Below are 7,397 nucleotides of genomic sequence, written 5' to 3'. Positions count from 1 at the left end.
TACTGAAATATTAATATTGGTGCTTGTCACCCTAATGATGTGGCAACATTTATTTTGTGTTAGCGATTGCCGGGGCAATTTCGTATTGCCACGGATTTAATTTTTCTTCTCTTGTTACCAACCGTCTTGGGCGGGTCGTTTTGGCAAAACGGCAGAGCTGCCAGGTTTTCACTTACATGTGGTTTATAAAACCGCGGAGAGAGATAGCAATATTGGGCTCACCTTACATGAGCTGCCCTACGGGTCTTTTTTATTGTTAAATAAAGACCATTATTCAAGAGCTGGAGTTATTATTGAAGAGTTACTCCAGTCATACTTCCTTGGAATCTGGTGACTCACCACGCCGGATTGCTCTGTCAGGAGAGTGAAGTTAAGATCCTGAACAATAATCTTTTTAGCATTAAAGTTTTTTTAAAGTAATTAACATTTTTATCTTAATTCTCATCAAGCGAAACGATAGAAAACGCCTCAATTAATTTATAACATACATTTAGTATTCATAATACAAACTGATTCCTGTTCTGATAGTAAAGATTAGTCAAAAATAGTGATTTTACACTGACCCTAAAGTTTAAAAATATTTTTACCTCCTAATTTTTACTAAGTCACAACGACATGGTTGAATTTCATGATATTTTGAAAAGCTCCCGGTGTATCTAAAATGTTCTACATATTTCTTATTTTTGAAGTGGTCGTAAAAAGGAATAGCATTTTAGAAACTAGACTAAATTGTCTTTGTAATTTTTGTATTTAAAATAAACGTTGAAATTTCTAATTTTTTTTTTAAATATCAAACATTAAAATGAAAACTTAACGGGACATTTTGACTCAGCCGTGAAAACAGTCGTACAATAAAAAAAGTTTTAATTTTTAAACTATTTTAAGTGAAAACATCCCGCCATTTTGTAATCAAACATTTCGACAATTTTTAGGATATTATCTATGTAATTTTGTATACATATTTGAGTCAAACTGAGAAGAATAATTATTTATACATCCAATACACATCTATATATTATAGAAAAAAAAGAAAAAGAAAATTTTATTGTGTTTGGCCGTCACAGTCAGATCTGTCCTATTCCAGAGTCTCTAATAGAATATTGTTTGTGGCTAAGCTTTGCCTTAGAGCTAAGAGTAAGAACATTATTTTTTTGTAGCCGCTTTTGTGTAATATGAGTTCAATTATTGCACCTGAAACTCCCGAGATCACAAGGGTTAAGAAATCTTTTGAAGTGGTTTTTTTTTGTATTGCCGAATAAGTGTTTCAGCTATATATTTCTGCACGGAGTGAAACGCACCTGTCTAGTCATTTTGCAAAGTAAAAACAGGTTCGTGTTTTTTTTTTAAAAGAGAATAAAGAGAAATTTCTTTGGCTGTTAATGTATATGTATTTTTTAAAATGCAACTTACTTTAAGAACAATCTAAATTATTAAACAGCTAAAACATGGCCAAAATCACCCTTGACGGATGAAAGCTAAAAAGTAAGAAAAAAGTATGGTTTTGTATTCTTTATGCGGGTAGGTACTTTTGATTTATTTATGAGAAAAATTATTTTGATAATCGAATTCAGTATTTATTCAATTATAAAAACATAGGTTTCATTGAATTCGTTCAAACGTCACTAGTCACGACTGTGTTTTTTTGACATTTTAGAAATATTTTCAATGATTATCTCGTCTGTTTCACGATAAAAAATGTGGACAACGAACTCAGGTTAGTGTTAATAATGTTTAACAAAATTTCTAAAAATGAATCATTAGCGACTCAAGTATTTTTTGTAGAAATAAAAGATATTGCATTTTCACTTACATTACTAGACAATCCATTACAGAAAACCACTGACATTGCAAACTATAGACATGTTGTAGAGATCTCAAAAATTGGCAAGCGAAGGTTACGGTAATTATCGTGCTTACGAATTAGTGGTTTTAGTACTAAACTGTCACTTGTCGCATGAGGTGGTCTTTTAAATCTTACTAAATTAAGTGAATGAGTGCCTAAATGCGAAGAAAGTGTTTCCCTACAAACACTAGTAAAAGCCTAGGAGTAACATTTCATTCGTAAATAAACGCAAATTATTCATTATTATATATAATACTATTATTTCGTTTGTTTTTCGAAGTGAAGCGACATTAGAGAAAAAAAATGCGAAAATAGCAACACATAAGTACAAGAAGGACAATTTGCTGGTAGTAGGTAGTCTCGTACAGCATTCTGTATTTGTTTTAGAGTAAGCGGTTAAACGTATCTTGTTATCTCAATCACACCCGTGACGAAACCTGCAACTTTTAAATACGAAAATGCCGCCTGATCCTATATCTATTTCGTTCGTACCTACATATTATCAAAAGTCTATCTTTGTCATACATGAACAACGTTTAAATTAAAAATTTAATGGAAACATAACAGTGTTTGTTACTTGCTACATTTTCTTCAAATTGTGTGTGATCATAACGGGTCTAGATGTATTGTAATGTCATTGGAGAATACTATTTAATATACGTCATTTAAAATTTAATAGATTTTTACAAACAGTAGAATAATACTTACAGTATGAAACTAGAAAGGGACGAAGAGGTAAAAATTAGAGTTAATTATAGTAAATTTCGTACTTATGAATAATTAAGAGCAGTTAATAAAGTTGAAAGCCTACAAGAAATTATAGTAAAAATATACAGATACACTAGTATTCCATAGATCTATAGTACAAACTCCGTCACTAAGAATAACCCTTGTTGAAAAGGGAGTAAGTTAGTCATCCCGTTCGTATGGTCCTTGGCCGGTACACCTGTTAGTCAAGCATCCAAAAATACTTGTATGGCATCAGTTTCGTGGAAACTCACTGTCAGTAATTCATAACCTCGGAAATTCGTAAGACGGAAATACACTGTAAGTAATTCATAAGCTCTTACTATTTGTTTCATTTCACATACAGATTCGGTTAACGGTTTATGAAGTGCAATTAAATAATGCATGATTTACAATTACCCATTCGCAGCACAGCATCTGCAATTGTATGCCGTTTTTAATTTCACAGACATCGTAACAATGCAAAAACAGTTCAGCTAACGTTGAATAATTGAACTGATGATCAACTAAATGGAAAGGAGCAATCATTTATGTTAGAATGCTAGCTTTTCAAGACGTCATTTGCATTAAGACTGTGTATTGTATATTGTGATCGTGTGACCTAGACTAGATCATTTCTGGTGTGTTCTTATATTGCAAATTGCAACTGGCCCGTGCAAATGGACTGGCTATAAAAAATCAGGGGAAAACATGATAATGCTAACTGGCTAGTGTACATAATTAATTTTATATAAATTGAAATCAAAAATCAGTAGCTTTTCTTTTGTTCAAGCACCCTTAAAAATATCTTTAACATCGAGTCAGTAATCACCGCATACTATGGATACGTATACTCAATGATAAAATACGGAATAGTATTTTGGGGAAACTCAGTAAACGCCAAAGATGTTTTTATCATCCAAAAGAGGTGCCTACGAAAAATTACAAATTCTGATCACCGGGATTCATGTAGACCAATTTTTAAAAATCTTAAACTTCTGACAGTGACGGACATATATATAATGTAATTATGCCTGTTAGTACGATCATCTCCAGAAAAGTTCCCACAAAAAATTCAACACATAAACACGCTACAAGGTTCACAGAAAACCTATTAATCCCAAAAGCAAACAAAACTATTTTTCAACAACAACAACCTTCCACGTAGCATCAAACAAATAACCGACACACTTAAATTTAAATCAACACTAAAAACATTTCTTTTAAACAAATGTCACTACACCTTAAATGAATACCTTACATGAATTAAATAGGTACCTCTGTTTTTTATTTTTTATTTACTGTTATTTATTTTTATCATGTTATCGTTGGGTTATGTAATATAATGTGTATTTGTTGGGTTAGCTGGAAGAAATAGGATGTAACCTATAAGCTATACCCTTTGTACTCTTTTTGTGCAATAAATATTTTTTTGAATTTGAATTTAATGAAGATCATAATTTTTGATGAACTTACAGTATTGTTTTAAATTTTAAAGGTCGTGCATAGTTTTAACGGAAAAAGTAAATAAATAAAAATATGCAAGTACTTTGAATATTGAATGACACGCACGTATACATTTTCGAACCAAACGCCGCTCGCGGTACGTTCCTTTCCCATAATTCGTGATTTGACTCGCGCTTTTCTTCGCAAGTGTACACGTAGCATTATATATATAAACAGAAAAACATTGCTAGTTTAATGGGATATAGGTAATCTGCGGTCAATCGACGAAATTAAGTGAATAATTTAGAAAAAAATCAATTAGAGATATTTAAACACATCATTACCTACTACTTATATTTAAAAAAAAAACTTATGTACTCGTATTACCACGAGACGTCGGGTATTTACCAAGCGCTCGAACGCTGCCGAAATATCCCGAATTGATAACGCGTTGGGTATTTACGATACGTTGGGTGTATCCGGGGAAATTGCATTTGAAGTACTGTAGCTTTGGAACTCAGTTCCTATACCTACACTCAGCTTTTTCACCGAGAGAGAAAGACACTGAATAGAAGGAAGTATGAAAATTTGAGCAATTATTACTTAAACCACTTTTGCATTAATTCACAAAGTTTTGTTTATTCTAATTGGTAAGTCCAGCACCCAGACCAATTACTTTTCTGCTACTGGTCGCCCACCTAATAATAGGGTGGTTTTCTGGAAACCAGCAGCAGAGAAAATAAATAAATTAAACAGTGAACCACCAATACTTAACGTGGTTCCAGTCTTCTGTTATTATTGCTGATGTAAGAGACGATTGCCTAAGTGAAAGGTCGCCTGGAAGTTATAGCGCCATTGTCTGTCATAATTTACATCACATTATTAAATCAGCTCTGGGCTTGCGGAGCAACGTGTGAATTAATGTGTTTGTGGCCACTCGGTAGCATCAAATTAAAGTGAACCAATACTGGTTTATCATTTGCAATCTGATTACAGGAAGCGGAGTGCACTTGTTAGATAACAAACTTTATGTTTGGTTAGGTAAGGATAGAGTTAGAATAAGGTTTTTTTAGATTGTACGTGTAGGGTTCATTTTAGACAGGTCGGTTTAAATTGTTAAGAGGTGCGAATACTGCGAACCTTTTAGGCATGTTGTTTTTTTATATATATTAACTCCACACAGGAGGCCCTGAAGAAAATAATTTCCCTCAGGGCCTATGTCATCTTTGGGGATGCTGTGTGGAGGGTCTTTTTTGTGGAGAGGAAGGAGTGAACATGGGTCTTGAAGAGTCCCATGTTGTAGGAGGGTGGAAACACAGAGGCCGGCAGTTCGTTCCACAGCCGAGCTGTTGAACTTAAGAACGAATCGTAGAAGCGACCCGTTCTCATGTGACAAATGTCAACTGTGTACAAATGTTGGGCGCGCGTTTGGCGTGTATCCCGACTACGCACCGGTACCGAAGGGATCAATGACGCTAGTTCCTCAGAGCATCTTCCATTGTAATACCGATAGAACAAGGACAGCATACCTACCTGACGCCTGTGCTCTAAAGATTGCAGTCCGTTTGTTAAGATTGGGGAATCTATCAAACGGACCGCCCGTTTTTGCACAGAGTCAAGGGTTTTTTTCAGGTATTTAGGGGCTCCGGACCAGACATGGCTGCCAAATTCGACAGTAGGGCGCACTTGCGATTTGTACAGGGTCAGTAGTTGTGTACTATTAAAGTATCTGCGGGCCCTGTACAGTACGCCCAGCTTCTGAGAGGCCAGCTTTACTCTGGCTTCGATGGAGCCCCCGTACCTGAGCTGGTCACTTATAGTTACACCAAGCATATCAATGGAAGGCCTGTTCGGAAGATTGCTTCCGTTGAAGGAGACTAGATTATCATTTGGATCCCTTTTAGACGTAATCAGACAGGATTGGGTCTTTGAAACATTAAATTCGACGAGATTATTTTTACCCCAGGAGGAAATACTCTCGAGATAACCGTCCATTCTCTGCTTCAAAGCCATCCGAGCCGTTGGAGTTTGTGGAGTTCGTGGAGTTTGTCTGTAGTAGAGATAATGCTAAACATTGGTGATCCATAGAACTGAGAAACTAGAAAATAGTGTAATATTATCCAAATATGTTGTTATCTGGTTTTCTTTCTGGTTGGGGACCATTTCTTCAAACTAGATATCTCCATGCGTACATTGCGTACTTGTGCCACTTCTTCTGTCTTGTGGTTATGACAATGATATGTCACCATCATGGCGCCATATCCCAGAGTGAGATTTTGTCTTCGCCACAAATGTTTTCACTGGCTCTGGACTTCAGTAATTCGTTTCCAGTTCTCTGACCCTTCCATCTTCCACGGAGTTAGTCCACCTCTTCCTCGATCTGTCTCCAGGTGGTTTCATGTATGGAATCCACATAAAAGTGGTTTTACGTCATCCACACGAGGATGGATTTTGCCGTCCCGTCATAAGGCAGTCTTTTCAGATAAAAAGTCTACCAAAAAGTTTATCCTAAGATTCCTAGTCACTGCATGGAAAGTTTTTAAAAATGTATTTAGTTGAAATAAGATTTTACACATATATGTACATATTAGGTTTAAATTGGGCATATATGTACATATTTGGTTAGATGTAAATATTAGTTTAAACGCGTATAAAATTTTGTTTATAAAATTATATTTTTGGTAAAAGTTTTTTTTTGTAATACATTATTTCTTCAGACTTTCAGGCATTTCATAATACATCTTCAATCTTTTACAAATTAAGCAATTCAGTGGATCTGTTTTACTCATATGCGAAAATCTAATTCTATTAACATTTCAGGTTACATAATTATGTATATTTTGGTAATTATTTACCTACGACTACCGTTTTTAATACGCATTATAAAAAAACAATCATTTGATTCAACTTAATGACAATAGACAAGAACTTTTTGCTTTTACGATTTTGAAAAATATTGATATTTAATATTATATTATATTACGTAAATAATTATGGAATTGCATCGAAATTCAAACGTCATGATCTATTTTTACCATTTTTAATGGGTTGGTACCTTTTTGTAAATTTACATACCATGACTTTGTGTTGATGTGTATATCCTTGTCTGTTTCCTTTTTTATTAATTTTTTGTTCGTTCTACTTAACTTCCCTTCTTCTACTTTTTACTATTTTGTATGTGAAACTCATAATTTTGATATCAAAATACCAATGTAAAATTGTACTTATTAACCCCCACCTATGTATTGTTATTTCATCCCGTCCTATAATGTGTTTTGTAACTCATAGGGTTTGTTCTAGTTAGAAAGAAAAATAATAATAAAAAATAAAAATAAAATATTGCCCAGATTTTTTTTCTATGTAGAGAAGCTGTGCAGGTGCA

Source organism: Hesperophylax consimilis, chromosome 11 (assembly GCF_061612785.1).
Source record: "Hesperophylax consimilis isolate HC1 chromosome 11, BYU_Hcon_1.0, whole genome shotgun sequence".
Lineage (NCBI taxonomy): Eukaryota > Metazoa > Arthropoda > Insecta > Trichoptera > Limnephilidae > Hesperophylax > Hesperophylax consimilis.
This window is presented reverse-complemented; position numbering follows the sequence as displayed.